Source organism: Planococcus citri, chromosome 2, assembly GCF_950023065.1.
Source record: "Planococcus citri chromosome 2, ihPlaCitr1.1, whole genome shotgun sequence".
In the NCBI taxonomy this organism is placed as follows: Eukaryota; Metazoa; Arthropoda; class Insecta; order Hemiptera; family Pseudococcidae; genus Planococcus; species Planococcus citri.
Window position 1 is genome coordinate 50,254,769 of NC_088678.1, and position 18,529 is coordinate 50,273,297.

The 18,529-nt window shown below is 33.0% G+C and overlaps 1 protein-coding gene and 1 long non-coding RNA gene across 3 annotated transcripts in view; one reads left to right on the top strand and one right to left on the bottom strand.

Annotated features, from left to right (window-relative positions):
• Positions 1–18,529, bottom strand: part of LOC135836308 (uncharacterized) — a 109,995-nt gene that overhangs the window by 11,509 nt on the left and 79,957 nt on the right. The window lies entirely within an intron of this gene.
• Ten-a (tenascin accessory) overlaps positions 2,498–18,529 on the top strand; it is a 128,994-nt gene continuing 112,962 nt past the window's right edge. For both annotated transcript variants that reach the window (XM_065351047.1, XM_065351048.1), the window contains exon 1: positions 2,498–2,899. The gene's annotated coding sequence lies outside the window, so the exon portion shown is untranslated. The remainder of the gene's footprint in view (positions 2,900–18,529) is intronic.

Below are 18,529 nucleotides of genomic sequence, written 5' to 3' on the forward strand. Positions count from 1 at the left end.
TAACGTTGAAACACACTTAAACGTTCATATCTCGTAAACGGCTGAATCGATTTCGACCAAATTAAAAATTTCTCTAGTTCAGTATCAAAGCAATATTTTGCCATCATCAGTTTCGACTTAAAGTTCGGAGCTTTTGAGTTCAGCCCGGCACAAATTTATACATAAATTGATATATAAATAAATAAATAAATATATAAATATATATATAAACTTATCTCGTTTTGCGCCATACGTCTTATCGTGATCAGCACACTCCGAAACGTAAAGAAAATCCACCCCCACCCAATTCTTGAACCATCATGACAAATACAATACCTTGACTTTCCGTTTCACGGCAAAGTCGGTAAAATCGCATTTTTCGCAAACTTTCAATTTTTTTAAATCGGCTTCACGAAATATTGTCATCTCAATTTTTCAATATGTTGTTCAGCATAAAAAGTTGTCCATAATGTATAATTTTTTTCAAAATTTTTGAGAGTCGGAACGATATGAAAACTACGTTTTGAAACTTTTTGAGCTAATTTTTCGTACGAAAAAAAGTGGCAACACTGATTTTTATGATATCACCAAAAAGCCTTTCAAAACCTCTAACTACCTATTGGAAAAAGTTCCATTTTGGTAAGTATCGTGGTTATCGAATAATCCACTGCTGAAATGGATGATATTTCAAGTTCACTGAAAACTTTGACACCCCCTGGCAGCCTTTAAAAAAAGGCTAGAAGGCTGCGATTTGCGCCATTGGTGCCTTCAGAAGGTCTTTCCATAGGAAAAATTTCAAAAAAATTACCGACCCCACTCCCTTACCACTTCTTGGTTGAATTAATGTGAAATGACCCAATAATCAGGCACCTGGTGGTTATGCAACCATTCTAAAATCAATTGCTCTTTGACCCAAAAATAGATCCACTTGAAATTTATGAACAATGTTGAAAAATTTTAAATCCTTTAGGACACCGCTTAGGCAGCTGAAATTTTTTTGTGCGTCACCTATGGCTATAATACTACTTACATTTGAAATTTCGGATGATCAGTGATCCCAAAAATTCCAAATTCTCTCTCTTGCCGAAAAATGTCTATTAGGGATCTCCTATCGCAGCACAATGTGCTATCGTTTTATGACATATAGAAACTCATTATGCAAAATTAATTTTTTTAAAAATCAATAACTCGGCCATCGTACAACTTTTTGGCAATTTGACATGAATGGCCCAACTTCATGAAATTTTTATCAACGTTTACGTTGTTTTTTAACAATTTTCACGTCAATATTATTATACCTACTTAATAATATTCCTCGTATTCTGAACAATTTTCTTGAATTATTAAACAATTTTTATGGTACATTACATTAATACATATTCAAGCTACACTCACGATAGATACCTATTGGTAGGTATTTTATTCAAATTTTAATAAACAAAGCGGCTCGTTTTTGTTTCAACATTTCAAATTTGGAAAAATGTTTGCTACGAAACGAAAATGAATTCAAATTTTTGTCCCCTTACTGAGTATGCATCAATTAGACGTCCTTCCTAATTCGATACGTGAATTGAAATGTGAACTCGATCGAAGAAATGCTCGTACTTCGACGAAAACTAGACATCGAACTAGTCTGATACGTTGATGAAATTCAACACAAATTAAGTATATGTAAGGGACGAGCGATGATGGAAAAAAAAATGAGACTCGACAGTCAACAACTTGGTAAGGGGTGTTTCGCCGGTATATCAGAATAAAATCTCATTAATCATTCTCCGTAAAGCGAACATACCTACCTATACCTAGTGTATACGAATTACGAGACGTAGCACGAATAAGTAGTATACGCGTTTCAATTAAATTTTCATATAATTTCATTGAACTTTGATTGTCGGCGCAACTTAACGCTGCTCGGCTAATTAAATTATTCGAAAAGGTTAGAAACTTGGGTAAATTGTGGCAGTGCAGTAACTCATAGAGATGGATGAATTCCCATCTCCCAGCAGGTAAATATCGGATTAAATCAATGCGAAATATCGTCTGTAAAATGCTTTTCACAGTTTCTCGATTCCATTCGCATAGTCATTTACCTACCTACATAATTACTTTCGACTCGGCCACCACAATACCTACACGACAATGTCGCGTGTGTAACAAGTTAGTATAGGTACGTATCAGAAAAGAGCGAAAGATGCGAGATGACGGCACAGACGTACGAGACGCGTCCGTCAAAATACTAATTTGTCGAGCACCCGGTACTTTTGGAGAATGATTTTTGAGGTACAAACGATGTTCGGAATAAACGATAAGAAAGGCCTACGTGGGCCTAAATCTGTCAGAGGCAGAACCCCCATCAGCCAGACATCCCATCAGCCGTATCACCCACTGCACCGCGTTTGTACTCTGCGAGCCCATCGATGTCACCCTATAGCGAATTTCAGCGCATGTAAACTAGGACGCTGGAGTTTAGCCTCCCCTTTTTCAACGCTACCACGTTCGGCTACTTCACGATATTACGTAGGGTTGAAGAGGTACAGCTTTTATAGATCCGCCACCGTTTTCTTCGTTGTTCTCGTTCCGTTTAGTGAACTCGGTTAATGTTCAATATTATCCATTTGTTCGCGAATTTTTTTTCATTTTTTCGAAAAAAAAATATTTTTAACATTCGATAACGCGTAATTGTTCGTCGAAATACGGTTTCATACCCCTTCACCTGGCTCTCTCGTTCGCGTTTGCATTTTTTACTTATCGTTTAATTTCCGGTGTCGCGAGAGTATCTAGTCGTCCTTTTTATCATCGAAACGAGATGAAATATCTTCAGTTGCTTTCAGCTGAGATGAATAGTGATAAGATGTCCTACTACAGATTGTAACCCGAGTTCGAGCCAAATATACATGAATCTGCTGGCAATTGGTATACTGTAAGTATTCGTTTTTGTGTAATTTTCATTGCTCGGTTTGTAAAATACATCCTCCTCGTATATAAGCATTTGGTGAAAATCTTGACACGTGCAAATTACGCAGGTATATTTACGTTATAAGAGTGGCCTTATAATATATCGATTCGCGTAGATACATATTATGCCTTCGAAAATTAAAACAACCTGCTGTATTTGTTTTTAAAATGCTGCTTCTTTCGTTTAAGGCGAATGAGAAACAGCGTAGAAATTCTAGCCTACCTTGCAAAAGGCAGGTGTTTAGTTGGTATTTTACATTTACCAACATCGAACACGCCAATTTACCTTGGTTATAAGTTACACCCCATAATTTATCAGCGAATTTCACATAAATATAGACTCGTCTATTATTTTATTATTACCGTTGTTTGTTCCCAGCTCTGTTTATATTTTATGTACAAATGATATGTTAAATATTGAAACATGAAAGAAGAAAATTCCTATATGTGATTGGTTCACACATTTGTCGGTGAATACTCAAATATTAGGAGGAAATGGGATTGAAATATCAGTTTGAAAATACGTACAAGTAAAATGTTTCCTACATGAAATTAGCTAGTACATTGCACTTTGCTTTGCAATACATTTGAGAGAGTAAACTTATTGTACAGTGGATGTTTTTCAAATTTTTCAGCTCAACTTGAGGGTATAATGTTAGTTTATAGTATTGTTTTTATTGATTCCAAAATGACGTGCAATTTTTCTTTTCAATTTCAAAATTTAGCTTTAAGAAAACTTTATTATCCAAAATAGGTAGATACGATGCCTCAAAAAAAATAAATAAAAAAAGAGAAATAAAAGAGCAAAAATGATTTTATTAATATTTTTAATAAATAAAAAACCATCAAATGTGATGATTCGTCTAAATCGACTTTTTCAAAAATTGAATTTTTTACAATTTTTTTAATAGGTATAATTGGTTTGCGGAAAAATTTTGTTAAATAAGAAGAATACGCCGACTCTAACATAACTAATTCGGTTAATTTTTTTCCAATAAAACTATTTTTAAGCAAATTGATAAAAACTTGAATTTTTGAAAAAATGCCAACTGAAATTTTGAAAACGAATTCATTTCAAAAAAAAAGGTAAAAATTTTGAACAGAATACAAGAAAGACGTGAGAGAATCCAAAAACACAGAACAAAGAAAAATTTCAGGGGCAGAATTTCATTTATAGATTTTTGAAGTATTTCTAGAAATTATAAAATTATGTTTATTTTCTGTGAGAAACCCAAATTTTCATAAAATTGAAATAGGAAACTAAGATCTGTGGTCTTCTGCATGCATTAATCGTAGTTTCAGGACATTTGTTAGCCTATAACTTCAACATAGTCTGGATTTCCTTTCAACCATTCGGTATGGATCTAACTAAATGAATGAATATGGGATCTAGGACAAAATAGTTGCTGAATCAATTGAAAATGTTACCTAAGACAAGTAAATCGAGTTAATGAGTTCAGAATTCTATTTTAAGTCTTTCTATGCAATTTACCATAACTATATGGACACTCCAGAAATCTTATGGAGGCTCTAGAACACCTCACATCGCATCCAAACAATCAAAATTTGAGCTTTCTATCTCAATTCTACAAAATTTTGACTTTTTTAAAAATACTAATAGGAATAAAACTGATTTAAAATTTTTAAAATTTCGACAAAAATGGGCACTCTTTCGAATTTTCTTTTTTAGGACCAAAAAATTTTCTTTTGTTTGCAATACTTTCCTCGTTGCGTTTTACTTATTTTTGAAATTTTTAATAGGATTTTTGGTTCACCACGAAGGAAACTTGAAACTTTTAGAACCGACTGTTTTTGATTTGAACGAAACCCAGCTAGATCGAAAGAGCATGTTCTGAAATCTCCATAACCAAAATTTCAGATCTTGAAATTCATTTTTAAATTTTTGCCGAATTTTAGAAAATTTTAAAAATTGGGAAAAGCAGTTTTAAGACGGATTTTATAAATTTTTCGTGAAATATAGTTCATATTTGGCCATACCACAATGATTAGAAGATTCTGGAGAAAATTGGAAACTCGCTGGAGGCTGCTGGATGGCACAAAATGAGTAGTTGTTGATATGGGGGAGTTGAATTTTATTGATGGAATTATTCACACAGGTTTTCGTTGCGGGAAAAAATTTTCATTTCATAAAAAAGTGAAAAAATCTGAAAATTTGCCAAAAATCCGATAAAAATCAACTTTATGACGTGAAATTTGGATTACGACGAAGGTTTTAGGACATTGCTCTTTCGATCTGGTGAGCTTTGTTTCGTTTAAATCGGAGAGCGCCAGTTGAAAACGTCCTCCCCTTGTAACTTGTAAGCATAATTTTTTACAGGAATTTCCCACAAGTACATTAAAAAAACTGACAAAAATTGCATTCGTGATCTGACAGAATTCAACATAAATGGGTACCCTTCGCATTCAATTTTTCAAAAATTTTCATTTTTATGAAATTGTCCTTTTCCTATCTTGGAGGAATGGAAATTTATTTGGGAGCAAAATCATTAAAAGTAGGATTTAATAATCATTTTATTTAAAAATCTCAACTTTCTGTAATTTTTTTAAATTTTGTCCTTTCAGTCATTGGGTCTCCAGACATTTATCGAAAAAAAATCGAATGTGAGGTGTAGTAATTCACCCCTGTCCTCTTTCCCCCTCTCTCTCTCTCTTGGGTAGATTGTGTATAGGAAAGTACTGGGGTTGTTCATCAGCCATTTCATATCAAACTCATTCGAGACGTGTATGGATAACGAAATCGTTATCTCATCTATAGCATGCCATGCCTACCTATATATTTTTTATGAAAATATGAAGGGAAAGATACTCAGATACCAAATACAAGATCCGAGAGAGGTACCTTACCTATACGTATTCCAAACATTAGGTATAGTACCTAAACTTATATGTATGTGTTTTTTCTCCTTCCCAAACTTAAAAGATTTTTTCCACGAAGGGACCCCTTTCACCAAATGTTTCCTCTGGAAAATATTCCCACAAGAGCCCTTTATTTTTTAAAGATTATGTACCTCTCTATTCGTGACATCTTTTTTTCTTCTAGCTTAAGTCAAAAAACTTCGTCACCTGTGGTATTACTTATGTGTACTGCTACGAGGCTTTTTTATACACGAATTTAATGGAAAAGCTTATACCGTGTGTACAAAAAGTAATAGGTGGATTCTATAGATGAATTCTCATTTCAAAAGGGCATTTAATATGATCGTGCATGCAAATGCAATACCAAGGTCTGTATGAATCCGGGAAGTAGGTAATGTAGGTAGCAGGTACATAAATGTATCTACACAAAATAGGCTGTTAATCGTGCATAATGAATTAGATATCTATATCGATGTTTATTTAACAGGTATGCCCACCCCATACATACTTAATACTTATTCGAAACAGGTAGGTAAATAAATAATCTAATGAAAGCAATGTTGATAATCCACTATAGCGTAATCAGTCAGGCGATTGCAGCTTGTATAATACCTCTATGCGAATTCCTCTAATACGTAAACGTATAAAGTTTTAAACTCTTCGTGAGCGAGTTACTTTAATTGAGTTTTCAACTCAATATTCGCGAAATTAATTTCGAAACTTTACATAACAAGAAAACAAAGTAAACTTTAAATAAATTTAGTTTCGATATTTGGTTGAAAGTTTTATATGTTACGAGATAATTAAAGGCGATTATTAAAATCTAAATTCTTCGATGATGAATTCTCAATCGTACGAATCGTTTTTCGATTACCTATACTAACTTAAATTCTCTAAGTAAGATGGAAGTATTTTTGTAAATAATTAAACAGTACAGGTATAAAATAGTTTTCTAATTTCGGTGAAAAAGTTTATTAGGATCGAGAACTTTACCATTCAGTTTTTTCTAGACTAAGGAACTAGCTGAAGATTTTTTTTCCGAGCAGATGATAAAAACAAGTAGAAGTTGAACAGTTATTTTGACCTCAGGATTTCCTATTGTCAAAGGACATGTTTTTTCTCGATTTATTTGATGAATACTCACGAAAAACGAACCTAAAAATTTCAATACAGCTGAAGTCGAAGGACCAGGCTGCACTTAGCTTCCTTTTGCGCAACCTATTTTGATATTAGGTTATTAAATTACCCCCTTCCTCACTTTTACATTCCCATTCCAACATTTTTTGCAAAACTCATGCTGCCTACCTCCTGTAGTTTCATACTTACAACCACCAGGAAAAATCTGTCTAAAAACGGAAATTCTCGAAATAAATCTACTCATATATAAACGAAATTGAAACAATACGTTGACCTTGAACGTAAAATCATCAACAAAGGTATACTTGGAAATTACACATAAGAAAATAAAAATCGCATGACTTTTACGAATAACCATACGTTGTTTTTTCTTATCATCGTAACGGCGGACTAGATTTCATGAGATTTTTCCACGCATTCGAATAATAAATAAGTTGGGTAATGTAATACTTTACCCGGCTAGATGCGAACACACGTCGATTTCGGCGTGCACACCACCTTTTTTAAAAGAAAGGAAAACTAATATCAGGGCCTAAAAAAAAATTGGTTCATTTTAAATCAAATAGGTACGAAAATTAACGTGATCACGAAAATCTGGCTAGGTTTTTTGTTAGCTTAAAAATTTAGATCAATTAACGATACGATCTGGAACACATGTATTTTTGTATTATTCATTAATTTTTTTCCCTGCTTGAAAGGTTGTCATTAAAAAATTCTTAGTCGTGTTTGAAATCTTACTGAGTATTTTAAACAAGGGTATGGTCGAGTGATTTCCTTGGACTAATTAACTTGAGATTTTTTTTTTTGCAAAAGTGAAAATAATGCGAACACTTTTTACACGTTTAATGAAATTTTCAACATTTTTTCACATTTTATAACCCCGAACATAAATTTTCTTTTCGTTGCTATTCCCCGGAGGCCCGGAGGGCTAAAAAAATAAAATAAACTTTACAGAATTTAGAATTGAATCGCAAAAAGAAAAGAAAAACATTCAAATAGGTACTTTCTAAGTTGAAAATTTTCAAGAGTCGCGTTTGCCTACCTTTTCTTTTTTCAAAAAGAATGTAAAAAAGTTCTTATGATTTATAAACTTATTTAATCACAGATACGTAAAATGAGCCATCGACTATACAAGTAACTCTCGACTTCGCGTTAGATTATAAAATTCATTTTTACAATTCAATTTACGGGATTTAAAATTGAAACATAGCGAAAAAAATTCATTTTTCACGTTTATTCGATCCGTGAAATTAAATTTTGGTAAAAGTATGACTTTTTTCGAGCAAATACGATGAAAAAAATTCAAAATACGCAGTAAACCGAGAATTCTTATTTTTTAGGATGAATAAATAGATAGGTTAGGTAGGTACTTTGAAAAGAGATATAAAAAATGCCTATTATTCCTACAGTTGCGAATCCTTTGTGCTGCGTATTTTTTTCTCTCACATTCGGTCGAGTTGAACAAGTAAACCGAAAGAAGGTTCGTTAATAAAATATCGCATTAAAAATATACATTATATTTTTCAAGGAAAAGGTACGAAATTTATGACGACGTAAATTTGAGCGAGAAATTACGGCTAAAAGTAGAACACCAAATAACACATAAATTTCCGACTAAAATTTTCTGACAGATTTTATTCTAAAACTTCGTAACTTTTCGTTAAAAATAACGTCCAACTTTAACACATTTCTGTTTTAGTAACACTTTTTAAAATGAATAAAAAATAACTTCTCGTTCTTTATTAAATTATAACCTACGAAAGCGGAAACCAGCGAAAGATGGAAAACAATGCTATGAAATATTTTTCTGTCATATTTTTCTACAGATGCAACTGCGAAAAGTGATAAATTTGATGCATTTTCCAATTATAAGCTGTATTTGGATTTGGTTCGAATTCGAATTGAATAAAATATAGCAGTTAGCAGTAAATTTGATCCATCTGAATGCTGAAGCTGGATACTCGACACTGAAATTTAATCAAATTGATTGGCAATCAAATTTCACAATTCTTCAGCTTGGAAGTGAACAAAAAATTATCTTAAGAAGAAGCTTACAAACAGGCTGGCAATTTTTCTTTAAAGGTATCCATTATACGGGTATATATACTTGTACTTAAAATTTATGTCTTTTTGAAAATCCTTCTGTCTGAAGCTCTTTTAGGCTTTTTCATTCGTCGTAAAAGTTTTTGCTTGTTATAAAAAGTTATTCCAAAATCCATATTTTCAACTAAAATTTTCAAAACTGCTGCCCTTTCAAATTCAAAAATAAGCAACATGTGTACCTAAAGTTTCTGACTCTACGGACTCAGCCATCTGTAGTATCTCCGAGTCTCAAGTCAGTGTATGGTAGCAGACATATATTACTCGTGAGCCTGCAAAAAAACATGAAAAAAACTCCAACTATAAAAACAGATGTTCGTTATCAACACTTTTACGAGTAAGTAAATTATGTTTTCAATAAAATTTTCAAGAAACTTGTCTAAAAAATTCAATAAAAAAAGCTCGCAGAAAAAATTCTCCTTAATCCCTTGAAAAGTTTCATTTCGTCGTAATTTGGCAAATTTTTTTCGCAATAAAAATGAAAAATACTCGCGTATAATGAATCGTTTTTTTTCTTGCAAAATGGAAAAAATATATAAAAGAAATTATTCTATGAAATGAGTTTGAACGTATTAAAAAGTTACATAAAAATTCAAGTGCTCTGTGGGTGAATTTTCTCATTTCAGTACGATGGATGTACTTATATACCTAGCCCATCTAATCTGCATAAATTTACAATTTATAATTATTTTCATATCTGCAGATAATTGGATCAATACCTAGTTTCTTTTCACCTGTTTCAAAACCTATGATTGATCAAGTATTACGGAAATTGCTCTTACGTCAAAGAAAATAATAATTTATAGGCTCGAGGAATTCGATACTGACAAATAAAGCCTCTCAATCGTTTATCGTTCTCGTACATTTCATTTCGTTGCCAAAAATATGTTGTTCGTGATAAATGTTCGCAATGAATTAGCTCTTATTTTTTGATCTTTTCGAAAATTTATGTCTTTCAAATGGCGAGTAATTAACCAGAGTTTGAATTCTTTTTGTGTTTCTAAAACTAGGTCCAGGTTGTTCAATTTTTCATTTGTTTTACTCGTATTACGTGAAACAAATTATTTATTTAAAGTCATTCACTAAGCCAGAGACAAAGCTATGGGGGTAGGAGAGGAGGGTAGACCAACCCCTCCACCTAAGTTGTCAAATCTTGAAAAAGTTGACAAATTCGCCGACTTTGTCGAGACTCGACGAATTTGACCGTTTCGCTAAGGCCCGCGTTAATTTTTCTTTTTTCAAAATCAAACTTTCTAAAAATCTATGAATTATTAAAACTCAAAAAAATGTTTCAATCCAAAAATAAACTCCTCACATAGAAAAAAATTATTTTTTACTTTTCGAAATGCAAAATTTCGAGTGCTTTTGCCCTCATTTTATTCGAGTTTTTTTGCTTTTCTTTTTTGAAACTGAAATTTCTAAAAAAAAAATAATTCGAATTCAGAAATTTTCGAGCCAAAAAAATCAACCTCCTCCCGTTGAAAAACAATTGTTCTTTCACTCGTCAAAATATCTGAGTTTTTTGATAAGTGTCTGTCCAATTATATTTGTAATTTTTCATTCCAAAGTTTAATTTTCAAAACGTGTCATAAAAGTTTCGGAATCCTATTTGAATCTCAAGTTCCAAATACAAATAGATATCTTTATGTGCATCCAATGCCAAGTCAGAAAACCTGAAACCACTTCCCAAGTCCTACGTTTAAAAAAATCCTTCTCAAACTAACACAATTTCCCCTCCCTGAACGAAAAATAAGTATTAGCTGCATAGAAAGTTCGAAGCACATATCGATATATATAAGAATAAATCACGAATTCTCTTGCGGTATTAACATTATTTAACAAGAGTTTGAAATTTACTATACGGCCATCTATGGGATTTGATTCTTTCCTAGGGTCGATATGTACAATTAACAAGGGGCTTCGCAGTATATGCTATAAATGATGATTTGAATCCGTACCATAGAGAAGCAGAATCGAGCGCCGAAAAACGCCGTTGTAGGGAACCACACACACATGCTTCGTGTAGTACTCGTAATTCCAAGAGAGACCAAGCAAAATCGCACATTCATTTTGATCTTTTTATTGGTCCAAGTTGCATTCGAACGGAATGTAAAAGGTACCTATACATATAGGAGTAAATTGTACAGGCCAATGATAAATGACACGTAAAACTTGGAAGAAATACACATACACTATATAGCTGAAGTATAGAAAGAGAAAGAGCCGTGGTGAAATTCTATAGCCATTTGCTTTATCATTTCCCCCTTTTATGGAACTTACATGTCTACGTCTTTATTTTTAGTAATGATGTTAACTTTTCAAAGTCATGATCATATATGAAATACTGCTGAGAGGTCACTAACACGAGCTTTGAAAAAAATTTCCCTAAAACCTTTACTCGAATCTAGACCAAAATAGTCTCAGTCAAGCAATTTGTTTAATTTCAGCCAAGCTTTTCTTTTCACGTCGACCTAGCAGAGAAATCCAATAAAAATAAGGAAAAAACGATTCACATAATATGATGAACAAAAAAAAAAGAAAAAAAAAGGAAACACACCGACAACGAAGAAGAAGACCCGACGAGGCAAAAGATAAATGAACACAGACACCCGAACAAAGCCGCACTGGCGAACAAACGAAACCTAAATTAAAGAAAACCCGACGTAGAAACGCGGGGAGAATAAGTAAACCAGTGAAAGATAAGTTGGTTTGATGGGCGAAGGAAAAAAAATAAGGCTGTAAAACAAACAACGCAGCGACAGGATTACTGGAGAAAAAAGTGACACACAAACGAAGCGAGTACCACAAAATACGAGTAGGAAAAGCTTGCGAAAAAGTCTTCCACCGTCGTCGCGGTATACCTGCCTAATGCTACACGAGTGTATGTATAAGGTAAAAACGAAACAAATAAATGGAAAAATACGCGAGAAATGGAAGAAAATAAAAAATTAGTTACCTTACATTGATCTGTAATACTTGACTGGTAGTTTTAAACTTGGCCAATACAAGTTGCAGGTTAATTTATTCCAACAGATTATTCCTCTCTTTGATTAAATAATTAATGTTTTACCGTCTTATTTTTCTCGTCCTGTAATTAAGCGAATTGCCACTATAATATTTCCTTTGCTTTAAACAATTACACGTTACTTTTATACCGGTAATTTTCTTTGGCGATAATTTTCACGAGAAACAACAAAAAGTTTTCTTTTATAGAGGAAAAACTTTCAAATCACGGATATGTTTTTGGGATTTTGATTCAAGAGATTAAGATTTCAGGAGGAAACAAAAATATTTAATCGTTCTTAAGTAGTGCGTAACTTCTTTCAATCATTTTTACTGACTTTTTTTTTTGAGTTCCGCAGGGAGCTCTTCCGATAGACACTAAATCGGTTCACAAGTTTTTGAATTTTGGTAGCCAACTTTAATTTACAAAAAAAAAAAAAAAAATTATCCAAGTAAGACAAGTGAGACAAAACTTTTTTTGGGTGCTTAATGTTTCTGAGTAGGTATACTGCAAAAACAGCTCAGTTCTGTAGTAGGACACCCATAGTTTTGATCGGATTGAATCTGTTCCCTGGTCAAATCCAATAGAAGAAACCTGATTGGATCTGACCAGATATGATCAGACCTCATTGATCACATCAGATCATATCCAAACATTCTTTGGATCAATTCAAACCTAACTAGATCAAATCAGATCAGAGTTTTGATCGAATTAGTTTTGTTCAGACCAGATAAGATCGAATAGGAGAGACCTGATTCGATCTGATCAGACCTGATTGATCAAGCTAGACCTGATCAGACCTCATTGACCACATCAGATCAGATTTAAACATTCTTCATATCAATTCAAACCTAACCAGATCAAATCAGATCAGAGTTTTGATCGAATTAGTTTTGTTGACACCGGATAGGATCCAATAGGAGAGACTTTATTCGATTTGATCAGACCTGATTGATAAGGCTAGGTATCAGATCTCATTGACCATATCAGATCAGATCCAAACATTTTTGAGATCAATTCAAACCTTACCAGATCTCATCAGATCAGAGTTTTGATGGAATTGGTTTTATTCAGACCAGATAAGATCCAATAGGAGGGACCTGATTCGTTCTGATCAGACCTCATTGACCACATCAGATCAAGTTAGGTCCAAAACATTCTTTGGATCCATTTAAATCTGACAAGGTCCGATCAGATCAGAGTTATCAAGTTTTGATCAGATCTGATCAGATCAGAGAGACCTGACTGGATCAGACAAGATCTAATCAGACCTCATTGACCACATCAGATCAGATCCAAACGTTCTTCGGATTCATTTGAATCTACCAGATCAGAGCTTTGGTAGAATTAATTTTATTTAGACTGTGATTAGTCCAGATCTCATGGGACCACATTGCATTGGATTACATCAAATCAGATTCAGATATTTTCTAGACCCATTTAAATCTGATCCGATCTAGTGAGATCAGAGTTTTGATAAGATTAGTTATATTCAGACTGGGTTAATTAGGCCAGATCTGAGCCGATCTGGACATTCCATGGGTACAATTTGACTTGATCAGATCAGTTCTATTCAGACCAGATTAGATTCAATAGGATTACCAACAGAAAATTTTAAAAATGGTGACTGAAAATTTTTTTACGACAATTTTTTTTTTGCCTAAAATGCCGAATAAGAAATGACGGGGGAAGAGAGGACACCCCTTCACCCCTCTCGAATCGGATGTGCTGATCAAATTCAATCGTTAAACCAACCTCCCTCTTTTTAGGACACAGTTTGTGGAAAATGCAATGCTACTTTCAACATACTACCAATAAAATCATCTCGGAACATAGCTTTGGAAAAAGCTATTCTTTCAAAGCACCTTATCAGAAGAAGCTTATTGATCCAATGATCCTAGATTTTTTCAGATCACTTTCCAATCTAAAAATATATCTATTTATTTCCAAAAAGTTAATTGCAGATGAACGACAAGTACCATGATATTTTAATTGAACGTGAAAAATGCTAAAATTAACTGTAGGAATACGTTGACGTTGCATTTTTATGCCTCAAATACCCCTATATAAAAATCTATCGCAAAAATTCTTCGTCTCGTACCTCGTACCTCGTACCTACTCTTTTACACTCTGGGAAATATATAGATATACATTTTAGTAAGTACAAAGCAGAAAAAAAAGCAATATAAGAATACCGATCTCGGTATATTGAAAACACGCGTTAGATCGAAAGTCAAACGACAATATGGACGTTTTTAGTATTCCCTTGGTTAGTTTTCCGTACCATCTTATTTTACCTCAGCATCGTTTTTCTTCTCCTTTTTTTTTTTATTAATTTTTTCTCGTTTTTAAAATACCTTTAAATTCCAAGAAATATTCTAACCGTAAAAAAATGGATACCTATATCAATCGAACTATAACTTCGAATTTCCTCGATGCCGAAAGATCTTCACCTAAATAACCTGTTTCTACATTGCCAACGATACACTCACTTTTTATTTCTCTAACATCCGTATCCGCACCTGATATTACAACGAATAAGTTTTTTTAATAAAATACTCTTCCGTGTGTTATTAAACGACATATATGAAAGGTCGAAAAAGTAAGAGGGTTACATAGAACGTATTACGAGCATAGGTATAGTACTCACGAAATGTTTCCAACTTGCTTCAATTCCTACTCCTACATACGTATGTGCTTCTTTCTATTCAATAGCTGCTGGGCAGAGTTTTATTAAATACATACAAGCACAAGCCTTCCTCTTTGTCAAGATATGTCATCGAATTTATTACAGATTTAGGCATAGTTTATAGCTATCTTTTTGCAACGTAGGTAGATAGGTTATGTTTCCTTGGTAAAAGTATAAGGATAAAGGTAGAGTACCTACGTGTATCGCTATCGCAGATGGTGGATTATTTAGTCGACAGCTGACGATTTTCCATTATTCGTTGCAGGCTATAATTAGCGCTGGCTTTTCTTTTCTTTTTTTTTTATTGACATTTTTTAGATATTATGCTATGCCTACCATGAAAGTTTGAATTTCAAGCAAGAAAATTATTTCGTGTAATTTAATAAGAGGTTTTGAATTATGCCTTAGGTGAAATAATCCATTACTATGCGAATGAAATTTCATCGATATTTCAAATTTATGTTTTAGCAAATTGTACCTTTCGTATTATGATGATATAGTGTGTATCATTTGCGGTTCATTGCCTTATTGTAACGTGCTGATTTGGCAGCTAAAACTATACGGGTGTGAAAAGGTTTGCCTACTCCGAGATTTGAACTACGCATTACTTTACAGCATTAAGTACAATATGCAAATTGCACACATTATATACAGGGTGTATCCAGTGTCGCGAACAGGATAAGGGGCAAGTGGGGAAATTTGTTGCGGGTCCGCAATTTCTAAAGAGCCTGCATTTAAAAAAAATTAATGTTTGTGAACCTCAATTTTTGAAAAAAAAAAAAACAAAACTGAAAACTTCGTTTTTGTAGGAAAATACTTCATGGAATAAAAGCGGTTAAACTCTGCTTTTTAGAAGAAGTCTCCTGTGAAAAACTTTCTCAAAAAAACTTCTCTACAAGAAGAAAAACCTCTCATCAGAAATTGATTACCTATTATGTAATACGAAACAAAATCTGTTTCCAACTAAAAAAATGAAATTTTAATGTTTAAAGGAAACTTTTTATTTATTTGGGTAAACTTCTTTTGGAAAAAACATTTTTAGAAGAAACTCCAACAAACTTTAGGGAGAAAAAACGAAATTATCATTTTTTGGGGGCGGAGGGAGGCATCTCTATATGGGAAATAACAACGTGGAAACGTGTTTAAAGCAAAATCATTGAAACTCACCAAGAAAAAATGTGAACAAAATTTGTAAAAAAAAAAAAAATGTACTTACAAAATGTTATTAAAATATGTACGACCTAATAAAGTTTTAGCATTTTTGGTGAAATTTGATAAAAATCATTATTCCAAATAACTGATAATTCAGCGAAGTTTGCATTAAATAATATATATTTAAAAAAATTATTTAAAAGCATCAAAAATCGATACAGATACTCAAATTCAGCAAAAATTGCACAAAACGTTATTAAAATATGTTTAAAGTACCTAGTTTTAAATAATTTTGATATCTATCTACTTTTACAAATGTTTTCAGGTACGTCATTTAAAAAAAATTTAAGCAAGGTTTTATGCAAATTTACAAATAGGTATGTAAATTTTTATGACGTTTCATCAAGTTTTGGTCCACTCTCAACGATTTTAATGATATTTTTTTGTTTTTATGTCACTTTAAACATACGTTTTTACCATGTTTCAAGCAATTTTTGCCAAGTTTTGCAAAATTTTACCAGAATTTCATCAGTTTTTCTTAATTTGAAATGAGTATTAAATATCCATCAGGATATTCCAATTTTCCTTCAGGAATTATGATCATCCCTTATTCCTGTAGCTTGATTAGTTTTGAAATTATAAGTGTTTGAATTGGAGAACTAACACCAAAACATTTTTTAGAAATATTTTCCTCAGCACTACATCCAAACTTCATTAAAAAGCGTAATAAGTATATTCAAGTGGGAAAACCCCGTATCTACTTGCGATAGATACTTTTTACTAGACAATTTCAAAGAAAAAAAATGATTTTTTTAAAAATAATTGAATGCTCAGAGTCATAGCAGAACTGGTTTTTAACAAATCGGTGTCATGAAAAAATAATACTGTACGAGTAACTTCACACAACATAATTTTTCAAACCTTGTTTCTCAAATCTCTCTTCAGCTGTCTTTAAAAAGCACATCCGTGCGCTGAAAAAGTAAATCGAAAACATTACAGGGGAAAAAAATTTTTCAGGCATATTTTTGGATATCGTTTTATTAAACCAGCGTGTAATATATTCGGTGGAAATTAATTTTTTATCTTTCGTTCATGGTTATATACCTCGAGTTATCTCGACCTTAAAAAGCGTAGGTTTTACGTATACCTACTACACATACATAGCCTACATTGGGCGGATATATGGAAAACGATTATGTACATATGGAAAAAGATTTTAATACCCTTTTAGCGTGGCGGTTTTACACTTACAGATGTGCGAATATTAATAAAAATAAATATTCACCCTAAATTTCGTTTATAAAAGCAGATCGTGCGAAGCCTGCGGCTACACCAGGCCGTGTAAATGTTGAATGAAACGTGAGCGAAAAGCTCATTTAAGGTCTAGAATTTGTTGTCAGACGTATGCGTTTCATTGAAGAAGACAAGTTCTGTATATGATGAAATTTTATAAAAGAGGGAAGATTTAACCCCCAAGGAAAAACTAGATTGTTTTGATGGTATGGCCAGTAGAAGATAAATGATTGAATTGTGTATTGAAAGAGACAAGAAAATACACATTTCAACGAACCCAGCTCCAGCTTCTCGAGCTGTACTTCTACCTACCTACCTACGTATATACGCGATGAGTATTTCATTTTGCAACGTATCGAATTTTGTGTTGTGTGTGTGAAGAGTCTCTTAATTAATATTCCACGGTGTACTGTGTGTACCTACCTACCTACCTACTATGAAGGGTTGTGTTTTCATTTCGCCCAAGAATTTTTCGAGTGTAAGTATACACTAACGAGCGGTGAGTATTTTAATTATGTTTTTTACGACGATGTGCGTTCCATATAATGGATTAATCGATACTGCTGAGAAAGGGTGTTAATGAAATTCTGCTGCTTTCGAGTATAGTGCATGCGCACCGCGTGTCCTAATCCTAAATACCTTTCCTCGAGGATACTACTCTGCCTAATTGCGATGAGAAATTCAAACGGAGAGAAGATGGCAAAATACCTGAAGGTATTATAGATACCTATAATACTACAGTCGAATATATTTTACAATTAATAAAATTGAAGAATATTCCAATAAAATCAATGCTCGAGCTTGGACTGACTTTGAAGCAATAAAATGTCTTACGAATTTTATTACAGGCACCTTCATTCGAACTAAATCTAAATTTATCGATAAAGTAAGTAAATACCTACCTATATAGCTCTACATCCAACTTCGTAATTAATTCTACGTACGATAGAGCTATTAAAGTGTACCGTAAGAAGTCGTTTTCCACAAGCAAAGTTTTGTTTGATCGTAGAATACCTACAGCAGCGTCACATCGTGAAGAATTGATGACTTGCGAGAGCTTTTATTTGACAACGTAACCTTATAGCTCTCTAGTACCCGCGAGTATTGCGCTTAATATTAGCCCTTTTTGCCAGTTTCAGTTTCTTTATTGAGCACTTTTCTCGCACATTTAGTCTCGCAAAATGCTGCTACGAAATTCCAACTGGTAATCGTCTCGAGCGTTATTTTGAAAAGGCGAATGACGAAAAGTACACGTGGAAAAAAAAGTTTAATTAAGAATTACTTAATAGTGAAATGTGACGAAGTATATTAAAACTATCCGCGAGAATTTAATAATAAAGTCC